Source organism: Pinus tabuliformis, chromosome 6, assembly GCF_031772625.1.
Source record: "Pinus tabuliformis cultivar Carrire ecotype Pingquan chromosome 6, CPIR1, whole genome shotgun sequence".
Lineage (NCBI taxonomy): Eukaryota > Viridiplantae > Streptophyta > Pinopsida > Pinales > Pinaceae > Pinus > Pinus tabuliformis.
The window spans coordinates 1,500,228,826-1,500,253,321 of NC_142292.1; the positions used below are offsets into that span (position 1 = coordinate 1,500,228,826).

General features: G+C 35.5%; 1 non-coding gene and 1 pseudogene across 1 annotated transcript; both read right to left on the reverse strand.

Annotated features, from left to right (window-relative positions):
• Positions 1–1,739: 1,739 nt before the first annotated feature.
• LOC149264351 (uncharacterized) lies at positions 1,740–23,844 on the reverse strand (annotated as a pseudogene).
• Positions 17,769–17,855, reverse strand: LOC149264352 (small nucleolar RNA U31b). Its single transcript, XR_016261427.1, has one exon. It is a non-coding gene; the product is annotated as a small nucleolar RNA U31b (small nucleolar RNA).
• Positions 23,845–24,496: the final 652 nt, after the last annotated feature.

Sequence of the window (24,496 nt, forward strand, 5' to 3'; positions counted from 1 at the left end):
TGAACAGGAAAATTACCATTGGTTCTATGCACTATCAAAGCAGATTTAGAGGGCTGCAAATTGATAAACATAGGCCTGTTTATTTTTGGCATTGGTGGTTAGTTTTGGTCTTGGCTTTCCACATCAAGAAGACCAAGCCTTGGAGCCAATACGCAGATCCTTTCATTGTCATGGTTATGATTAGTAGCGAAGAAGGTAATGCACTCAGAATTGCATCTAGATTCTAGAATACAGAATAAGATTTATTTATAAAAATATCTCTGGTGGTGAAATGAGTAGGCTATAAGTCCCTTGTTTACTCTCTTACCTTATAGTTTCTCCCACTTTGCTAGCAGAGTAAGAATTCATACATGCATCCAGCCCTGAGCCTTAAAAAATATAGGCTTCTGAATTGATGAGTGAAATTTCTAGAGTGACCCGAACATAAAATAACCAACTTGGGATCCAAAATGCCATCTCCTTTCTTTCAAGTCAGAACTTTGACCATTATTCAGTTCATCATTTCTAAAGCATCATCATATAGTACTCCACTAGAATAAAAAAACCACCCATTTTTGAAGAACCAAGATCATCGATATAAGTGTAAAGTATAAATCATGCAATTACAACTTTTCTAACTGTATTGAACAATATTAAGACTCTCAATGAGCATTTTGAAAATTGTCTCAAAAGGTCTTCAGGAATTTTATTAAATCTAGCCTATCTATTATCATCATTCACTTTAATCTACTTTATTCTACTAGTGTTCTCCTTAATGAAGCCATTGTGCAGGAGAAGAATAGTTTAATTTTAAAATTTAAAACACAATTTGATAGCCTTTGTCCTGACTAGTGCATTTGAACTCCTAACATACCTTCTTAATGATTACTGGAGGCACATTCTTTGAATTTGTCAACAAAGAAACTGATTAATTTATAATATGTATAACAAAGCAGTTTAATGTTCAACTTGTCTAATTTTACATTTGGCATTAGGTATATCTAAATAAATTGTAGTGCTTCTTTGGAGGATTATCATTTAAAGGCTCAAGAAGCTATGGGTTGCATACAAGAAAAAGTTGCCTCTCAAAACTATGAAATTACAAAATGCAATCAAACCATTGAGAAAACTCCAAGTACATTATTTTCTAACAAACTTTCCCATTAATTTAAGATTTTCACTTGGATGACTATATGTTTGAGCTGGGTTCAACTTTACCTTTGTTATCAGTCAAAACTTTGTATTTTCTATAAAAGGTTGAGTTGTTTTTGTACAAAATGAAAATATAATTGAAAGGTCAGGTTGAATCTCAAAATGAAACTTTACTTCTCGAATGATAGGTTTCCAACAAGAAGCCCTTGAAAATAAACTGTTTAGACAAGAAAGTGCAGCACTTCAGGCTAAGAAATAGTCTTTGCAAAAAAGGGTGAAGATATTTTTCTTTGTGTCAATTTCTAGGATTGGTTTTAGGAGCATGAAACCCAAACTAACTGACATGAATTTAGTGGAATAGGTAGAAGACTTGGAAACTAAATGTGCAATCTGATTATCTCTATATCTCCAATTGCCAGATATCCACGTAAGGACCTATAGCCTAACTGAATATCACTAATTATTAATAGAAGCATATTAGATTCTCTGTAGGATGCAATGGGATTATTGTATTACTTATTCATAACAAGATCACTTCTTGAAGGGTTGTTTTCATATAAGTAAGTTATCCCCGTAGGTGGTTATATGAGCAATTAACAGATATATAACTAGTGAATTGCAAGTTTCCTTAGACCTAGAAAATGATAACTAGCTACTAGATCCTTAAGTGATAATATATGACTTGCAATGTTGGAAATTCTTCTTCCCTAAACATTAGATCCAAGTTGTTTAATGGCTGCAAAATCTTGAACCCTTCCTAATATACCAACTCTGCCAGCTTTCCCATTGACTTCCTTTTTTAATCTTAAAAATGTATTTCAGGATTGAATTTATTCTTATCTAAAGATGTTTGAGAGGTATTTTGTTTTCAAATCAGTTTTTATTTCTAAGAGGCAATGCCCATGTCTTCTCTATAGTTCCATTAGTGACTTCTAATGTTTGATTGCTAATAATCATGGTTCTTTATTAGTCAAATCTTCATCTTTACTAGATAAAACATTTACTAATGATAGTCATCTGAACTTGAAACATAGGTTTCTGGATAGATCTAAGGCATTGACAATTATTAATAGGGTTAAACCCTTCAGATATTCCATGGCTCCAACATTCTCCAAATTTATCTACATATCCTATCTTTTCTAGAGGATTTGCAGGTTTTCATGGAAATACATCCTTTGTGTTATCAGTGCTTCAGGATATTAGACGTAATCAAGAATATTCAAAATTGTTATCCCTTGAACCATGTGACATAAAGATCCAGATGAAACTAGATCCTCTCCATTGACCCAATCATGATGAAGAACATCTAATGATTTGATTGAAATTGTACAAGATTTCTCTTCCACTTATGAAGAAAAATCTGTTTGTGTCAACTTCCAATGTTACTCCTTCAAAGCAATCATGCATGGCTACACATTCAACTCAAGTAAAAGGCATTATTTTTGACTTCTTGTCAACATAGTTATGAGACTTTGGGTATTCCATCAAAGAATCCTAAGAAGAGATACTAAAGAGGTGATCACTATAATTCCACCAGCAAGTTTCACTTGTTTTGTAAGTGGAATTGTTATGCCCATAGAAAGACTAGTCATCATCTATTGCTACCCTTGCTTTCCAATCAAGTACCAAATCAAGGATTTCTTTATCAATGTAATTTGTAATCTTTGTAACGTCTTAATCAACAAGGTCAAGTTCAACAACAATTTTGCAAGAAAAACTCATGGTTGTATCCTCTTCCACATCAATATGTACATATATATATATCTATATATATATATATATATATATATATATATATATATATATATATATATATATATCTATATATATATATATATATATATATATATATATATATATATATATATATATATATATATATATCTATATATATATATATATATGCAGATGCATCTTGCAAGATGTATTGAATATTGTAACATTAACATGGGTGAAAAAAATAGACTAGGGGCTAGTTGATAGAAGTAGAAAAGATAAATAGTCTTAAAATGCAATGTGCTAGTCAGGTTAGGATTTAGGATCTACTGGCAGGTTCATGGTTTACTAGTGCAATATAAAATTAATTACCCACAGTGAGTTGTTTTTCCCACAGCTTCTTCATTGCTTCGGCCTTTATACTTTGAAGTTAATGTTGCATTTGTTGTCTCAAGCATCATCAGGACTTTTCATGACAGCATGTGATGTATATATGGTGATGGAGAATTGGCACCTTTGTCTGTTATGTTCTTTTCACATCAAAGGTTTATACAAGCTTGAGTGGAGGTGTGCGTACACTCCCAGTGCTAGTTAAAGTTGTCTGCTATTTGAAGAATGTGCATTAGAGAAAGTGATTGACATACATTTAGGTTGTAAACTTACGTCTTATCTAGTGAAAATTTCAGTTGCATTGCACAGGTGGAGGGCACAACACCGAATAACTTTATACCTTATCCATTAAATGAAGCATGCAGAAGGGAAGTTTAAGTTCTATTTTAAATATTTTCTAAGTATGATGTTCTGTAAGTTTAAACCACAGTTAGCATTGAGTTATAGCAGGCTTCTAGACAGGACAAGAAGGTCACAGATTAGCCTAACTCTTATCAGTGAGTCAAAACATGCAAAGGAGTTATCCCAGCAAATGAGGATAAGATGGATCACAAGGTGAGTGAACAACATATGAGGATAGATATTCTGAGAATGTTTCAAATTAGACTTAATTTCAATCTGCCTATTTCAGCAGTTTCAAACCCATGCAGCTCATGGTCAATGGTAGTGCTATTCAAGGCAAAATGTGGTTGCTCCATCTGGAATGATGCTAAGTTTCTTATCCATATGCATGATGAGTATTTGGAGGAGGATTAGAAAGAAACTAGTACATGGGGTTTCTGATAGTATTAAAAATGTATCTAAGCATCACTCGAAACATGTTATCTTGGCCAAGATCCTAAAACCCAATGTGATATTCAATGTCAACTGACTCCAGTATCAATCATCATCAAATTACACTTCTTGTTTGCTCAGTCAATGGACCTACACTGCCACATCAATTCCAAAATAAAATCTGATATCCAGTTACAAAGAAATTAGAGTAACTTATCAGGATGGCAAACGCAAAACCACAACTAGCACAGAGGGTTTCTGATAGTGCTAAAAGTTTGTCTAACCATTGCTCCAAGAGTCCAAACATTTTATCTTGCACATGCTCCTGAAAGTTTTTAACCTATCCTAGGAAACTCGTCTTCATGAACCATCGATTTCACATGTTCCTATGACTTCAAACTCTATACAGAATTCATAGAAAACATAACTAGGGATGTTGCTTCATCAATGAATTCATTGTGGGGGACCAAGATAAAACATGATCATTACAAGAAGAAAAGAAGAAAATATTGGCTATAAAAACTGATGGGATAACATAATAATTCAGGATAATATCATAAACAAAATAGATGGACCATCAAAGCAGCTTCAACAAAACTCTTTGAGATGTAATCTAACACGTACCATCATACCTTCTATTTTCCATTGAAAGGAAATTCTATAACTGCAGATCTTTGGTAATCATATGGTCATTATCAATTGGTTTAATGATTTGCAGTGTTGTTACATTCACACACTGTTCCCCATCCTTGAGGAGGCTCTTTTGCTTAAACAATGTTTTAATCAGATTATTTGTCACCATATTTATAGGGAGGAAGACTCTCTCTCTCAAGTAGGTTCTTCATAGGCTCTGGGAGTCTGGAAAATCAGTAAATAGGTAGACAACACCTCCACTAGCTTCTATCATATAGAACCTTCATTGAAGGGCTACAGGTGGATGATTCAGCAACAACTCAAGAATGATAGTTTTTCCCCAGTTTCTTACAATTTTGTCAAGTTTTTTATAGCTATGTGATATGTAATATCTGGAGTATGTATGAATCTGTATTTTGATATATAGTCTTGATGAAGCTAAAAGCTATAATTTATTTTTTCTGTTCAGATGTTATCTCTTGTTGTTGTCGAAGAGATATGATGGACTCAGTGACTGTTTATGCTTATATCTCAGCATGCCATAAGCACACATGTATGTAATTTTGTTATATTTATGAAATTACACCTTTTTTTCAAAAAAAAAAAAAAAAACACATACAACCATACACCAATTTCAACATAACTTTTATAAAAATTCATGGTAAATTTGTTAAGAAAAACCAACATTAGGTATCTTAAAATATATGTACTAGGTTCAGTACCAACAATAGCTTGTCCTTAAGAAATGGTCAGCGTAAAATGATGAAAATGATTACTGAAGGCACCTAAAGTTTTATGCAACAATGAGTTGAAAGAGAATCACATAACCAAGTAAACGATGGTATTATTAGAGATCAATTATGCAAGGTCCAAGAAAAAGGTACTCACACGCAATCTTATCAGAACAGATGGACCAGACCAGAACCAACCCATCTAGACTAGTTCACTCCCCATGCAACAAGACCAATTGGCTGATTAAATCCCAAACGAAATTTCAGTCCTGTTCCATCCCAGAGCAAACCTTGTCCAATCCTCATGAACTAGTTGTTACCAGCTCTTCAACCAAGTTTTCCAGCCTATTCTAGCATAATTCTAGTCCAACCCTCAGGTAGTTCTGGTTCTAATACATTGCTCATATGTAATGAAAGTTGAAATGAACCAAGGGATGCACCAAGTCAAAGGAAGCCCAGAAAATAACTTATCCACAGTATATCAAGGAAAATATCAGAAATATAAGCTAAATTTGGAAAAAAATATAATAATAAAATATAATCAGTAAAAATCTGAAAATATCAGCAAAATATTGTAAAATAATGTCATTATCATGAATCATGATACACAAAGGCAATATTATCACTGTGTTGAAAATCTCGTGATGTTGCCAATAATTATCACAATAATGCAACAATTAAATATATGCAAGTGAGACTCTAAAGAATGTGTAAAGGCACTCATTGTTCTAGAATTATAGTTCCCCAAATTACACAGAGTAATGAAAAAAATTCTTGTAATATGTAGCCCTTCTTTATTTGAATTAGAAAATGATGCACCTGCAGCCAATGTTAAGATGAGGCAGTACTGTAACCACTTAAGGGGTTACTAACAGATAACGCACTATGAGATAAATTTCTTGATTACTTGATATATATGTTATAGCTAGTGTGACTAGTTGACTTCTTCAAAATTATGTAAGCCAATAGGATATAAATTTCTTGGCTTCTTGACATATATGTTATAGTGTGTCACCGGCACAGATTTCAAATACACTTATCCCAATAGGATATAAATTTCTTGGTTTCTTGACATATATGGTATAGATTGTGACCAACAAAGATTTCAAAGACACTTATCCCTTCCCCTGCAATTAGCTAATTTCAAAACCCTGATGTAAATTGTCAATAAAGAACAACATTTTCACAATGAATAATCCATGAGTTCATTGTGGATTTAGTGTATACTGCCACGAAGTCTATCACAAACAACAAATGTGTATGTTGAAACATCGATACTGTTTCTTAAATACAAACATTTCCAAAGTAAGCTTGGAAAAATCAACTATTGAATATGTCAATTATGCCACAAAAGCACCACTACATACAAGGAGGCAATGCATTTCCCGTGTATTGGGAATATATTTGTTTCAATTTAATATGTTTCTCAAATGTTTATGTGTGAATGTTTCTAAAGGCTCTCAAAACATATTTGTACAAATTGATTTTTAATGCCTTCCTCCTTGGAATTTGACTTGACATTTTTCAATATCAAAAGATATCCCTAACCACACAATGTACCATTAACCACTCTTTTGAGTCTCAAAAGATTAGTTCCTCAACCATGTAAGTTAACCTAAGAGAAAGCGGTCTATTCAAGTATATCGATTATGTCATGATATAGTCCATGCTTGGTATGATGTCAAAAGTCTTCACAGACAAACGCAAAAAATAAAACCATTTTGTTCTTGCAGTTCGAATATGAAGCTTAACTCTAATCAATACCAAACATTTGACAATGCCCACGTGAAATTAAATGAGCATGCTTAGAATTTTTATTTTTTTTATCAACAAAGGCCAATTTTTGGCTTTTGAGCATCTAACTGTTCTTCAGCGGTTTGCAGTATATGCCATTAAAATTTGTGCAAGCAAGTTAGAATTATGATACTAGACAATAGGCCTCGTCATTTAGAGGGACTTCCCTTTTTAACTCCTCCCACTATGATCAATTTTTATAAAGGGATTTATATTCTAAGGGCCAAAATAAGTGCCATTTGATTAGAGAACTAGGTCGAGTGGGTTTTAAGCGAACCAAGTCTCAGATATGAGGTCGAGTTTGAATAAGATAGACTATGTACATAGCATATAGCATATCCCTAGACCATCACTGAAAGTATTGTTTTAAATATTGGTCGTTAACAAGAAGAGAAAAAGTCTTCCCATCTAAATATTGAAGATGATATGTGTGATGGGTAAGCTTCTCTTGCACAATGTATGGCTTGATCCACAGGGTTTGGAACTCAGTATGTTTACCTTTGTCTTTGTGGGATTTATCCCACTTCAAGTCTAGGTCACTCACGCTGAATTCATTTTTCCCTACAAATTTTTTTTCAAACCATATCTTGATACGACTCTAGTGGAGAGAAAAAAAATATTTCTTTCTTTCTTCATGTAGCTTGAGAAGAGTGCTTATCCTACTCTAAACAAATAGGAATGACTTACCTAGAGATTCTTGCAAAAGTTGAAGGGCAAGTAAATATATGTTTGGTGGTAGAACAACTTATTTTACATATACCAAGAAGTAAGGAGATGTGTTCAGAGGAGGTTTAGGCATGAAATGGTCAAACCATGTCATAAACAATATAGGATCAGATATATATTGACCACACAAATGCATATATCATTAAACATACAAGAATGTGGAGAAAAACTTGAATAGCTTTATTAATATCAAGAATAGCAAAGAGGATTACAACCCATTGTTCTGACCCAACGTCATCCGCCCAGCATGAAAGCCCTTCTTCACCTCATGAAAAACTTAGATCACCCAACACTATGATATTGCACCAAGAAACCAACAACACTTCCTTACAAGATACAAGATTCCAGCCCTTTGGATCTCTGTGATGAGGGATCCATATATAGATGATTGTAGGGGGTGAGTCAGCTTCTGGGATTTTGATTAGTTTCTTCTCTCTGATAGTTCTTGATTCCACTTGGAGATTGATGGTCTCTTACTCATCCCTGGGTGAATTCAGAGAGGCAAGTGTCATAGGAGAAGTTTTTGGAAGATTCCATGATCATCCACCTTGCAAACTATCTCTGCTATTTGTCTACTCTCGCCCATCGCACCCTACAGAAGGGCTTTCCAGTATGCATCACACTTTTTGCATTGAGCAGGTGAGATGCATCGCAACCTCTGCACTGCGCAGTCTGTATGGTCCAGTTTTGACCAGTTCTGAGCAGTTGTTTGTGGAGAACTTCTGGGAGATGATGTAATCAGCTGACCTTGTTCCCTTAGGGCATGAAGCAACACTTTTAAGGACTTAGAAGCCCTTGGTTTGTGGACATATATGATTGGGGTCGCAGTGCCCAAAAATGTCTATAACACCTAACTCCTTTAATAACATGGTCTTAGTTTTATTGTCACGAAACGTGTCAAGGAAAATCCTTTTAAAACCCCTCCAATTCTGAAGTGAATTCACATGAAGACTATAATCCTAAAAAAATTATCTACTATATAAGGTACAATGAAAAAGTCTATATGAAACATCATCATAATGTACCTCGAGCATCTACAGATGTAGGTAGAAATTATCCAAATGTTTTTCTGCTTTGATCGACTTCTTAGGGTCATGTTTCATTAAAAACTTTTCCGGGTGTATTGGCATCTTATGTAAAATACCTAGAAGAGCAAGTGGGCCCTGAGACATCCAATCTAGATCTTGGTTTACCATGTTCTCGTCTTTGTTCTCTTCCTCCTCTTTATAATATGAGGAATGTTCTTCGAGACCGCCTACCCAGTGGAAAATGTCATCTGGAAGCACAATGTTATCCTTGTACCCTTGGCTGAAGGGTGGAAGTTGATCTATATGTTTTGTATCATTTACAAATTCTACTAACTCTTCAAGAGACGCAAAAACTAAATCTTCCACTGTAGAAACCACTATGCAGGTAGTTTTTGTTTCTTTTATCTTAAAAAAATGAGGAATATTTTGTGCTCTGGGAATTAATCTAATGGATTTTACAAACCATTGGGTTATAGGTTGAATTTCTTGGATCTATGCCGAGTTGAGAAGTTTCACCTATTTTAGGAATATGATTCAGATAGGTGTTAGGAATGTTTTTTCCTTGTTTGGAAGGAGAATGATGTGGGTGTGTGGCATTATCAACCATAAAAAACTGGCCAACCCTCCTTCTAGTGCCATAACTGTTGATAGTGTTCGACCTACCAACATTCAAAGGGGTCTCCCCAATATGCAATCCCAATTATACCTCGCACTATTTGGTCTAGGAGCCCCATCTGAAATATGGCTCGGTTATCTTCTACTTAAATATTTTCCTTGGCTTTAGCTGTGAGCAAGAGAGAGAGTCGCATATGTTCCTTCAAAAAGAAAGTAAGTATGGCTGGTGAATGTAAGTATGACAAAACCACCCTGCCCATGAGATTAACAACACCAGATGAGGTGGAAAAAATAATTTTGTTTGTAGTCGAACCAGAAATAAACGACCGTATCTTGTTATAAATTCGTAGGTGCCTTTAATTATACAGGTCACTCAAATTAGTCCACTTTTGACTATGGAAATTTTCAATTTGCTGTGTAATGACGAATTACGATTATACTGTGGGTTGTAATGATGAATTTCGATTTTACTGTGGGTTATAATGACAGATTTCGATTTACAAATGGATTAAGAGATTACAGTTTTGTTTTCTGAAGTTATAATCTTGAGTTTTTGGGAAATAGAGAAGGAAATAATACTGCTAGATACTTATAGTAAAAGTACACAACAATATATAATAGAATTGCGGTTCTTTTATTAAAAATATAACTCCACATTCTCATTATGGCCATCATGCACGTCCATGAAACATTATTTTCTCACGTATTGATGGGCATATTGCAGACAACACTTTAATTCAGAAGTTCTCTTTACTGAAGAAAACCAGTAGTGGTAAGCAGGATTTGAACTAATGAGGAATATTGAAATGCAACCCAATTTCAAAACAAAAAAGTATATTCTCAATCCCCATAAATAGATGAAATTGAACTAATAGGATTGAATAAGGTTTCAATTAAATTTAAGAATAATTTAACACGATGCACAAGTGAACTCAAGCCATCAAAACAGAAAATAAAGAAAATAAATCAGATTTTGACAACCTGAATTGGAAAATCCAAGGAGTTGGCAATTAAATGATTTTCGTTATTAATGACATTATCTTGTGGTGTTTTCATTATTATTATTAGTTCTTTCAATTTATCATTTCTTATCATGAAGACTAATGCCAAGCAACAAATAAAATAGTACACAAGATGTAGGCACCTTCGGAGGGGAAAGCCCCACCCTTTGGGGAAAACTCGGTCAAAATTCTTCATTCAATACATTCAAAATAAGACGATCAATACCCTTACAATATAGACCTAAGACATCCTCCGTCAAGTCATCCTTGTAATTGTGATAGCACGAGTCCTTATCACTATGCTAGCAACGAAATCATCTAACTGTGAGACCTGGTCACTTTGGCACCACCAAAACCTTATTTACTGCATCTAGACCTTGTCCTTGTAGCAACACTGAAACCATTTAGTAATAGCACTAAATTGTGCTTACCATCCCTCTTCCTAATATGAGCTTTATTGTGACACTAAAACATCCTCTCTCTAACCTGAACTGCTCACTAAGATGTCACTGAAACTGTCAAAAGAACAAGCCTTCTCACTCTTGTCACATTGAATCCTTCTTAATGTATTTGCACCAAAATCTACACTACTTTATTTGAACTGTAATTTCAAAGATAATCCGAACCTTTTCTTGAGATATATACGAGCTTCTTTTATGGGCTATGGAGCGAGGTATAGGCTAGTATATATAGTAGTTTGTCCATAATAAAAGAGTTGAAATTACTTCATGAACAACAATGTCTATATTTATGATGATGCAAATTTGAGTTCAGTTAGATGGAGCTGACTTGATGATGATTTTATTGAAGTCAGTAGAAGGAGACTTTATGGAGGAATATTTAACCAATAAAAAAATTGACTTTGACCCATATAAATAATCATAAAGCCTACAATGGAGGATTGACCTATACCAATTGACCTAAGCATGAAATCCATGCTTTAGTAAGTCAATTAAATCAATAATAACAATTATTTTTTCTTTCTTTTGACAAGTACATTACAAGATGACTCAAATACAATTAATGAAGACTGAACCTAGTTACATTTTCCAACAAAATCTACTCCTTCAAAAACGTTTATTAATGCAAAAATAATATGAAGCAAGTGAACCCATTCCCTCTTTATAAGTGCAACAACCTAGCATCAACACACGATTAGTCACTAAAAAATTCTTTCTGATAATGTTTGAGCTATAACAATTCACATCTAAACCAGAAGGATCAATTTTGCAATAGAAGGGTAGAAGTCGTGAGTTGCACTAGGGCCTCAAATAGATATTTGTGGTGGATATTTTCAGCCTAGAAACCCTGAGATTGGTGCATGACATTGTTATCATCACTCGCCTAAAAAACATAAGCATATAATCAGATAAAGGATCACCAAAACTAACATAAATTAAAAGTTCTCTAAGACGGTTGATATATACAAGGGATCAATGTTGAGAAATGGCACCAAAAAATTCTACTTTAAGTTGTCCTTGAATTACATTGAGAATTAAAATCTAATTTTATTCTCATAGTATTCATGTATATGTTCTCCCCAAATTTTAGGGGTCCAGGATGAGTTTATTTGAGTTCTACTTAGATAGCTCAATTTAACTGAGTTATGGTCAGTTAACCTAGTTCTCATTATTTGTGGAACTAGTAGAGGATTAGTAGTGAGTTGGTTCACTAGTGCATCCTCAGGTTCTATTCTAGCTAACTGAAGATTCCCTCATGAGAAACTCATGCATGTTAGTTCATAGGAAGATTCAGTTGAGACTAGACTGCATAGACAGTGTACTATCAATTTTATTATTTTCCGAGTTGTACAGATCATGCATGCAATCAATTATGGGCCAAAGTTTGGATTGCATAGTTTTTGAAGAATGATTTCCAAATTAAATATGGGTTGAACCTATTGGGAATTATGCAAGGAAATAGGAGCTCAACAAGCAACAAAAATTGGCTAAGTTTTGGTCAGTGTGGGCTTGTGAGGCAGAAAGTTTATCATACTTGTGGGAAATTGTTCTTATGAGAACAAGCTTTGTATTATCACTCATATTTCTGATTAATGCAATAGATATTCGGGGTTTTGAGTAGTGGATTTCCCCAAAGAAACAATTGTGTTATGTTCCATTGATGTTCTTCCTCTTGTTGACTTTGTTTTCATCGATCATTGGTTTCTGTTGTTTGAGAGTAGAGTAGATTCTTGTTTCACGTTTTAGGAAATTACATGAGCTATGAATCTACAGGAAAATCTACATGGCATCAGAGCATGATTTGTATAAAAATCTACATGGTATCGGAGCTAAATACAGTATATTAAAGGAGATTTCAAAGTTTTGAGTTTTGGGTTACAGAAGAAATTCGAATTTGTAATACATACCTCAGGATTGACAGATGGCATTCTATAGTTTGTGGCTCAAGTATGCCTTCAACGGTAGTTCAATTATATAGAATTGAAGGAAATAATGGAGGTTATCTTGGAGGATAATGGCTTGAAGGAATTTTTTGATCAACACATTCCTAAGCCAGCAACATTGGATGCACACAATCTAGCCAAATGGTAGAAGTGTGTGGCGATGGCGAGGCAGATAATCCGCGAGGGAGTTCGAGACCACATTGTCTCAAGTCTCCATGGGAAGGAAACTCTGTATGCTATGTGGAAAGAATTGACAGGCCTATTCCATAACAACAGTGACCATAGGAAGTTGGCACTGAAAGACAAACTTCGAAAAATCAATATGGAGAAAGGTGAGACCAATCCAAAATACTTGACCAAGTCAACTCACTATCATGATGAGCTTGGAAGTGTTGGAATAACCATTGATGAGGATGATATGGTGAGCCTAGATCTCCTAGGCCTTCCCAAGAGTTGGAATAGCTATTAGGAACTTGTCAATGGGAGGGAGAAGCTACCATATTGGTAACGACTGTGGTCAACTTTGATGCAAGAGGAGATCAGAAGGAACACCAGAGACGGTTCCTCATCAAAGACTGATGATGAGGAAAATTATGCCTTAGCTAGTAAGGCAACGAAAGGGAAAGCGTAGGCATCCCATTCCAAATCGGATTATTTCTATGGATGTAAGAAGAAAGACATGATGAAAGTTAAGTGCTTTCATTGTCACAACCTGAGCCATTTTGCTACAAATTGTGTGCTCAAGAATTCCAAGAAGAAGTCCTAAAGAGGAGCAGCAGGTGAGGCTTTGGCCTTTCAATTTGAATTGGACTTTACTCTCATTGCATGCATGGTGGCATCAATAATGGGTAGTGTATGTTATCTTGACAATGGAGCTTCATTCCGCATGACTGGTGACAAGGAGTTCTTCATTGACCTGGAGGAGAAAGATCTCCAGATGCATATTAAGATGGGTGATGAAGGGAGGTATAATGCTAATTGATTAGGCAGTTACTTTCCAAAGGGAGTAGGGTGCTTTTCTCACCTTGAGGGATGTTATGTATGTGCCCGAGTTGAAGAAGAACTTAGTATCAGTCTCCATGCTTGAGGTTAGAGGCTATGATGTGATTTTATTGAAAAGGAAGGTGTTCCTTCCACACATATCCACAGGGAAAGTAAAGAAGATAGGGATCCAAGTTAAGAATCTCTATAAGCTAGAGGTAGATGATTGTGCTGCTTTGAGCATGAAAGAAAAGAAGGTGCAAAGCCAAGACATTGGTGAGTTGTGTGAGAGGCGATTGGGCCACTTGCATCATGGGGCTTTGAAAATCATGCAACAAATCTCTACTTGTCTTCCGAAAGGTACGCTAGAGCAAGTTGATACATGCAAGGGGTGTACTTTGGGAAAATACACCAAGGCTTCTTTTCATGAAAAAGACAATTGAGCAGAGGTGATTCGGGAGTGACTCCATTCAAATGTGTGTGGACCATTCTTGACAGCATCCGCAACCAAACATAGGTATTATGTTATATTTGTTGACAATTTTTCTCCTAAATGCTGGATATTTTTCATGCAGAAGAAGGATCAAACTTTCACAAAGTTTTGTGAATTTAAAGAATTGGACGAGAAAGAGTCTGGCACGAAGGCTAAAGCTCTAAGGATTGATAATGGTGGTGAGTATGTCTGAAATGAGTTTAATAACTTCTGTGCAACAAAAGGGATTAAATGGGAGAGGCACCTCATAACTCACAACATAATGGGGTGGCTGAGAGGAAGAAAAAAATCATTTTAGGGTCAGTACAGGTGATGTTTCATGATCAGGGTCTACCACTACACTTGTGGGTTGAGGCATGCAACACATCAGTTTATTTGCAGAATCATACCCCACATCGAATACTGGTATGACGACACTAGAGGATGCTTATTCCGGTAAGAGTCCAGATGTTGGTAACTTCACGATTTTTGGGCCATCAGTATATTTCCATGTGACCAAAGATGCATGGAAGAAGCTTGAGCCAACAACAAAGTTGGGGATATTTGTGGGGTACACTGATACACCTCACAACTATTGGGTGTACTTGTCGACCAGTAGGATGACAGTCATTCGCAACAATGTCATATTCGATGAGGAGAAGGCCATGTGAGTTTCCATTGAGAGGGAGCTTGAGGAGCCTCAGATTGATGTAGTGTAGCCACATGCAGAGGATCCGAGAGTGAAGGCAACAATTGAGGCAGAGTCTTCCAAATATGGGAGAAATTGCACCAGATAAGCTTACAGGTCATTGCATGGTGCACAGGAGAATGTAGGAGCACCCACATTTGAGCGCAGGGAGAGGAGGTCACTTAAGAGGTCCACTTGATACATGGCTCTTATGACCAGATGTATTGAGACAAATCCATATTCCTTTGAGTAGGAAGTACAAAAACCGGTTTAGGTTGATGCCATGGAGGAGGATTATGACTCCATAGTTGGTAATAGTGTTTGGGATGTGGTCCCAAGACCATACCATAGCACAAGTTAGTGGTGAGCTCCCGATTTCTTTACAAGGTAAATCAAGCTGCAGATGGTAGTGTGGAGAAGCATAAGGCCAGGTTTGTGGCCCGTGGATTTTCATAGGTAGAGGGGATTGACTATGATGGGACCTTTTTTCATGTTGCAAGGTACTCATCGATCAGATCTATATTGGCACTATCAGCGCACATGGGTTGGAATATACATCAGATGGATGTAAAGACAACCTTAATTAATGGCACGATTGAGGAAGAGGTGTACATAGGACAGCGTGAAGGTTTTGATACCTTCGACCATGAGTCACATGTGTGCTAGCTCAAGAGGGTGTTATATGGGATGAATTATGCACCCCATGCTTGGTACACCAGGATCGATAACCACTTGACCAGGTTGGGCTTCCCGAAGAGTGAAGCGGATGCGAACCTGTACCACATAGTGGTGGAAAGTAAATTGTTGATCATTATGTTATATGTCGACGGATTGATTTTGATAGGTGATGATTAGCTAATCAAGTCTTGCAAGAAAGACCTTGCAAGAGAGTTTTCCATGAAGTTCATGAGGCTCATGCATTACTTTTCGGGCATGGAAGTATGGGAGGGTGATGGGGAATTGTTTATGTCTCATGGAAAGCATGCCAACGAGATACCGAAGAGGTTCAGCATGGAGATAAACAAACCCATGGAGACTCTTCTAGAAGGTAACTTGCGGAAGGAGTATGCTACTTTAGGGGAAGTCGTAGAAGCTATTGTTTATAGGTAGCTTGTGGGTTCAATCGTTTATTTAGTGAACACATGACTGGATATGTTCTACGTAATTAACCAATTTAGTCAAGCAATGGTTATGCCTACCAACTTGTATTGGAAGGTGACAAAGCATGTGTTGAGAGATATGTCAAGGGCACTACTCAGTATGGATTGTGGTATAAACAAAGAGAGGGAGTGAAGTTTCAAGGCTTCATTGATGCAGATTGGGCAGGGAGTCCATCTGACAGGAAAAGCACACTAGGATGGATCTTTAGTATTAGGTAAGGGACAGTTTCTTGGTACAATAGGAAACAAAGATTGGTTGCACTTAGTTCGGCAGACAAAGAGTACATGGGTACAATTTCAGCAACATGTGAGGCCATCTGGATGAGGAAGATTCTATTTGGTTTGTTTGGTCATCAGATGGATCCAACTGTGATTTACCACGATAATCACAATTGTATAAAACTCTTCAAAAATCCTATTTTTCATGATCATTCCAAGCATATTGATATCTAATATCATCATCTTTGATATTGTGTATTGAGGTTGAATATTTTGTTGGAGTACATTCCCACAGAGGAGAAAGACGCTGAGATTTTGATAAAGCCATTGTCAATATGTAAATTCGAGTTTCACGGAGACACGATCAAGGTAGATGATAATCTCTTTCTTGTTGAGAGGGAGTGTTGAGAAATGGCAGCAAGAGATTGTAGTTTAATTTGTCCTTGAATTAAACTGAGAACTAAAATTGAATTCTATTCTCATATCAGCTTGTAAGTACTTAATTAAGCCTAATTGACTTAATTGTCTTAGGAATTTTAAGTTGGAAGTATTTTTGTAGTCGTGTATATGTTATCCTTAAATTTTAGGGATCCAGAATGAGTTTATTTGAGTTGTAATTAGATAACTCAGTTTGACTGAGTTATGGCTAGTTAAACTAGTTTTAGCTATTTGTGGAACTAGTAGAGGATTAATATTGAGTTGGTGCATCCCCAAGTGCTAGTCTATCTAACTGAAGATTCCCTCATGAGAAACTCATACATGTCAGTTCGGGAAAGACCCATTTGAGACTAGATTGCAGGGACAATGTACTATTAATTGTAAGATTTTTTGAGTTGTATCCAATCATGCATGCAATCAGTTATGGACCTAAGTTTGAATTGTGTAGTTTTGGAAGCATGATTTCCCAATTAAATATGGGTTTATCTTCTTGGGAAATACACAAGGAAATAGGGGCTCAGCAGGAAGGAGAAATTGGCTAAGTGTTAGTTAGTGCGGGCTTGTGAGGTAGAGAGTTGATCAAAATGGTGCGGAATTATTCTTGTGACAACAAGCTTTGTATTATCACTTATATTTCTGATTAATGCAATAGATAGTGAGGGTTTGAGTAGTGGCCTTCCCTGAAGAAACAATTGTGTTATGTGCCATTGATGTTCTTCCTCTTACTGATTATTGTTTTCATCGATCATTGGTTTCTGTTGTTTGAGAGTAGAGTAGATTATTGTCTTGTGTTTTAGGAAATTACATGACCTGTGAATCTATAGGAAAATCTACATGGCGTTAGAGCATGATTTGTAGAAAAATATAAAATCAAAATGTAAAATTGTTAATCATCACACAACACAAAATAAGTGCTACTTATACTTGGGCGACTATTAATCCATCATCACATTCCACATACAGTACAAAAGAATATATGTGCAGCTTCAACTAAAAGATGGTGATTAATTGAAATAATCATATTCAATCATGGACTAACATGTTTTCTTCATCTTCAGTTGCACCACGATAATAGCAATATAAAACATTCACAACCAAAAAAGCCTCAAAACACAAAATTACAAGATAGAATATCAACCCCAGCAATCATACATACAAAAGTGAGTCAGTTGTAGGTTTAGACAACAAACCAATAAATGTGAGCATTCAACTAGTAACAATAGAAGCACAAAGCTAATTTATGTCACAAGAACTGCTAATCTTTCAATGTTGGCCTCGTCTATGAGATGCCTTATCATTGCTTTCGATCCGACATCATATACCAAAGGAGACCTACAAAATGCATCTTTGGTATTCCAGATTACATGTCCGCCATCAACCAAGAGTGTTTATGTCCTTTCAATTTCCTCTTCTGCCATGTTACCGACAGAGAGAGGGATCGAACCTACTAAAATTCAATTAAGAAAATAAGATGTAACATTTTCTGCCATCTCCTCATGCTCGAGAGGCAGTAGAGACGTAGATATCCATGTGAGACAAAATATATTTGTGGAATATTAACCCTAGATTTATTCTTGCTCATCCAATTTGTTTTATAAAAAATGTCAATGATCCACCCTCCACTTTGAAATGGGAAGCCTTTGGCTAATAATAATATATTTCTTTTATTTCTTTTAATTGGGTTGTTGTAAACAATGTCAATGGATAGAAAATTCCACCACCTTGTTACTTCCCATCGCATTTAGGAGAGAAATGGCATGGCTATCTCACCCCATGCACTCACACATGTAAATCATCTTCACATCCCTTTGCATTAAGATGACATCTCTCATTCAGATTGTGAGCTCTTGACCCTTTTGTCATGGCTCCATGTTTTTTCTACAACTTTAGTGGCGTTTACCAACCATGGGTGGGATATTTCCACCACGTCGCTAGCTTTGTGGACATTCTAGTGCATGGAGGTACTAGTCCCCCAGAGGTTGGCCTTCATGGTACACTCTATGACAACAATTCCAGCTTGGAGTTGGGAGGTAATTGTAGTCATAGCGAGCCCTTGGATTTTGGAAGTGGTCGCAGTGGGGGTCTAATTGAGAATGGGCAGTATCTGGAGAAGAAGCATGTCTTTCCTACAGTAGCTCAATGCCTGGTGGGCTGACATTTATGCAATAAATATTTGTATTTCCAATCTTTGAAGAATTTTTACCCTCTTTATATTTGCATGGTGGAATTTTGTTTTCGATTTGCAAAGCATCTCAGTGGTGAGGAAACTAATTGGCATGCCCAATGTTTTATGGCTGATTGACCCTTCTTAGAGCTATCATTTGTAAGCCCCTCCTTTCCCATTGTTAGCTAATACCATCCCTAGGCTAGCCTTGAAGCAAACCATGAATTTTCTTATGACTTTGTCCTAGTTTCTTTCCATTTTCCTCACTGGTCTTCCCCTCTACAAGGGGTTTCTTTCACTGGGCTTACCTTTCCTTTGAGTTTTATGCCCCGTCAGCATAAGCACCCTCGCCAATGGTTTAGAGGTCGAGGTCGTCAGGGGAGGTCTTGGGCTCAAACACAGGTTCAAATAGCTATGTCTATTTTCCATTCCTCCACATTGCCTAAAATCCAAGAGGAAATTCACAAGTTATAAGCTTTAACCACTAATTATTACCAAGCCCTCTTCAACTTTGAAATCCAAATTGAATTAGCTAGTTGTGTCCCTAACCCTGGCCATACTAAGGTAAGGCAGAGTTAATACCTCAATTCCATCAAATTCTATTGGAAAATGAAGAAGCTCCTGGATAGGGTACTTAAAGAAAAGTGCGAGGAAGAAAATGAAATCATAGCATGCCTTAATGAAATGTGACGAGTCTAATGCCACCACTACTCTTTCGTAGCCAACTTAAGTGCTCACATGGCACACATAGAAGATCATCTACAATGTGGCCTCAAGCCTCCAGCTCCAATAGGCATAACCACCTAGGATTCGACCCAAGTAACATCCTATGATGATTGATATTTGCTTGACCTTTTGGCTTATGTTTTTTACTTTTAGTAAATTAGTTTCTTCTAGAAGATGTTTAGCCAGCTATAACTGGAAATTGTTATTTTGTATTTCTGTCCTAGTGTATGTCAGAAAATTAGATGGAGGCTAGTAATATTTTTTGATGATAAACTATAGATCTCATTATCTGTAGCCCTAGTTTCCCTTGTGGCAAACCACATCCGTGTTCTTGTCTCACAATGAAGTCTAATTGAGTTCCTTATTGAATCCTTTCTCATAGATTATCTTGAGTGAGCCATTGTTGATAATAAATTACATTTACTCAAGACCCTTTCCCTAGGAAACCAACATCGCTTCAATTTCCCAATAAGTAATTGGGGAGCTTGCATAACTTTCCATAGTTATGTTTTACCATGTACCCAAAACCCTAAACTTGAGAGATGATGAATTGAAAAATTAGGAAGTGTTTTGTTTAAATCAAATCAAGAAATCTCACAGCAGGCAATGCCATGAGCTCATTATGGTCAACACTTGTCATGCATGGATGGCAACATAATGCTACATGATGTAATCTTGGTACAATAATGTTTAGACTCTCAAAGGGTAGCTTCCACATCATAGGTTCTATCATGTGTTTTCCACATCATAGGTTCTATATGTGTTCAAGTTCTCTATAGTAGGGAATGAAGTACACAATATAGGCACATTCACTCCAAACTTGTAAGGATGACTTCATTTATGGATAAGTAGATGGTGCCCCTCTCAAGGTTGATAGTATGAATTTTTGTGGTGCATTTCAATATCACCTTCCTAACTAGTTTTGTTGGTCAATATTTCATTTTCTTGACAACATTATTCTCAGAGATCCCTCTCATATGCCAATTTGAGCTAGATGATTTGAGGATGCATTGCACTATCTACAAGTTAGAAAAAACAATTGACAACACAAGTGGCCTCTTCTCCTCACATATTAATCCAACATTAACAACAATTCCAATGGTTAGTGGATGAAACTCTAACCCTTCTGATACGATCTCGTCTCCCTAATGGTGAAACCTTTCGTTTCGTGGAAAGAGTAGTAAGTGGTGCATGCATTGACTGCAATTGTGTGATGTGCATCCTTATCTTATTAACGTCCTCCAGCTGTACAGTGTTTCATGATGAAACCCATGGTTCCTTCGTCTAGAGGTTTCATGACGAAGCCCATGGTTTCTTCGTCTAACATTTGCATGAACATTAAAATTATGAATATATGTTTAACAATTTAAACCATATTTATTGGTTTCAAAAGCGTTGGCCAAAAAATTCTCTTATGTAATTTCTAGCAAAAAAAACTTTGTTTGATTTATTATGGATTACAAGAATTTGAATATAGAAAAGAAAAACAACCACTTAAGTACATTTTATATAAATATTCAATACCGTTTATATAAAAAATCAATGCGTAAATTAATTTATTAAATACACAATCAAGAAATCACATGCATTTATGCTGGTCAGCGTCGTGAACTTTGTTGTCAACCATGAAGTGATAGAATCTCTTTTTATATTTTTAAGTATGTTGGAGCGTTAGTACACAATCCGTCAATTCGTTATTTTATTTTGATTAATTTTTCTGAACTTTAAAGATTAAGCAACAGATTCTTTATATTTTTGTGAAATTTCAAATTTCAAATAATTTTTTTTTAATATTATATATAAATAAATAAAACATAAAAAAACATTTCAATATTTCAAACACAATATTTGAAATATTCTTAATAATTATTATCATTTTCAATAAAAAGTTATTTTTAATTTAGAAATATCATGTTAAATAAAAACACATTAAATTTTTATTTATTTTTTAATAATATTAAAAAACTAATATAAATATAAGTGAATGAGAATTTATTAAAAAAATATACTATAAAAGTAAATAAGAATTTATTAAAAATATATATTAGTTTATATTTAATTTAATATCTAATAAATAAAAAGCTCGCAGAGGTGTGGTTTTGTGGCCAACGAACGATTTGTTAAGTCGTTCGTGTGGTTGTGCAGGTCACGAGTTCGAGTCCCATCTTACTCGAGGGCCATTCTTGCATGCTGGGTGGTTCCTCCTAGAGATTATAGTGGTAGCCAGTGGGATTCCTCCTAGAGGTTATAATGGCAGTCGGTGGGATTTGACTCCGTGTAAAGTGAGAACGATACCACCGCCCTTGCTAATTCCGCTAGTACACAAAAAAAATATCTAATAAATAAAATTATAATAATTTCTTTTAAATTGACATATAATAATTAAATTAAAATTCTTTGTAATTTTCTATTATATTCACCATAAATAATTCAAGATTTGCTATTTTATTCATTATAAATTAGTTAAGTGAGTTAATTTCGTCTAGAAAAGAATATAACAAATTGATTAATAATCCAAACCCAAAAGCATATGAAAAGAGAAAAATATATCTATTTATAAGCTATCAACAAATTATTTCACTGCTTTTATATCCCCTTCCTCCGAGATAACAAGGCATTTAGGCTCTTTAGCCACACTTATACTACAGTTGTGTTGTGCCAAAATTCTTATCTAAGAGAGGGAAGCTATCTCCATAACAATGCTTCTGATATGCTCTAATGTATGTGCCAAAATTCTTATTTCAAAGAGGGAAACTATCTCGATAACAATGCTTTTGACAATGTAGGGAGAGGAACTATATTTACAGCATGGCCATGGATGGGATGATTTATATTATCAATTGTTTTGTGCCAAAATTCTTATTTGAAAGAGGGAAGCTATCTCGATAACAATGCTTCTGACATGCTCTAATGTATGTGCCAAAATTCTTATTTGCCAAAATTCTTATTTGAGAGAGGGAAACTATCTCGATAACAATGCTTCTGACATGCTCTAATGCAAGGAGAGGAACTATATTTACAATATTTACAGCATGGCTATGGATGGGATGATTTCTTTTTTCAGAAGAAAAAGCTGAGATATATTTATATTGAGTCAATATAAAACTACATTGGAAACATAGGACTTGAAAAGATCAAGTTGAGAGGGAAAAAATCAGACAGATTTACAGTGCTTACACATGACTCAAAAAATGCAGAAAAGGGTTGATTGAACATATACAAAAATCATTTAGGCCAGATAACCATAGCAGGAGCAAATCTGTGGACGAGAATTTAAGCCTGATTCCCAGATAAAGCATCATAACTTGAGCGAATACAATGCACAATGTCTGAGAGAGGAGACTTTGAATCTCGAAAAATTTTATGGTTCCGCCACTTCCAAGCATACCAAATCGTGATGACAAGGAGGGGACGCCTTGATTCACATTGAGAGCTCCACCAAAGAAAGGCTGCATGAACAGAAGCAAAGAAGTTGTGAGGAAAATCAAAATAAATGGCGAGATCATACCAGATTTTCTGAAAGGAGTTGCACTGGAAAAACATGTGTAGGTTGGACTCTTCTTCTGACTCGCACATCGAGCATCTGCTGGGGCCATGCCAATTCCTCTTCCTTAGATTGTCCCAAGCCAGATTTCGGTTATAGAAGACCAGCCAGGCAAAGAAAGTCATTCTGGGAGGGCAGCAAGTTTTCCAAAGAACAACCGGGAAGATGGGAGGAGGAGGCAAAGCCTTTGAGCGGATGAAATCAGAATATAAATCTTTTACTCTGGGAGCTGCCGAAGAGTTGGAGAAGGACCATATTAAATGATCAGAGGTGCCTGCACGAACAATTCCACAAACCTGAAGAGAGGCTTTGATATGATTCCAAGAAGGATGGAGAGCAGCCGGGAGTCCAATAGCTTGAGCATCCTTCCAAACAGGAGAGGGGCCGTTCCAATCTAAAATGAGCTTATCCCACGTGAAGACGCCCATGCGGTGAAAGAAAAATATCAGATCTTCTGGGAATTGAAAGTTTCCAGAGCAAGCAATGTGATCCAAGCCAATGAAGATCATGTTTCCAGAATGCATGCTCCATCTGAAATTTGACAGAAAGAAACTTTCGACTTTCCTGAAGCTGTGCCAAATTGCTGATCCTGCTTTCGACTTTACATGGAAGTGTATAATGCATAAAGATGATTTATATTATCTACGTAGAAGTGTATAATGCATTAAGTTAGTTTATGCAGATTTTAGATTTTGGTATTCACTAAAATTAATGGTTTTAGGTTTTTGTTAATTTAGTCTATATTTAAAGCATTAGTTTGGATGGGTGATCATATGATATATGTTGGAAGTGTATAATGCATTAATTTAATTTATTTGTATAAGTGTAGTGTATAATATATTGAGTTAATTTTGGTATATAAGTGTATAATGTATTAAGTTAATTTATATATATTTTAGATTTTGGTATTTAAGAGTAAAGTATTGTTTTATGTTTTCACTAATAGATCAAATTTGAAATAATTTATTTATTTATTTTGATAAATGCAATGAATCTACCATTAATATAAAAATATTCTACATTATAAAACTTTAATATATATTACTCAACATTTACAATTTAAAAAATGGATATCACTATGTGGAAACATGGATATCACTATGTGGAAACAGGGCACATAGGCTTCTATGAACCTAAAGTGGATGCAATGAATCTACAGTT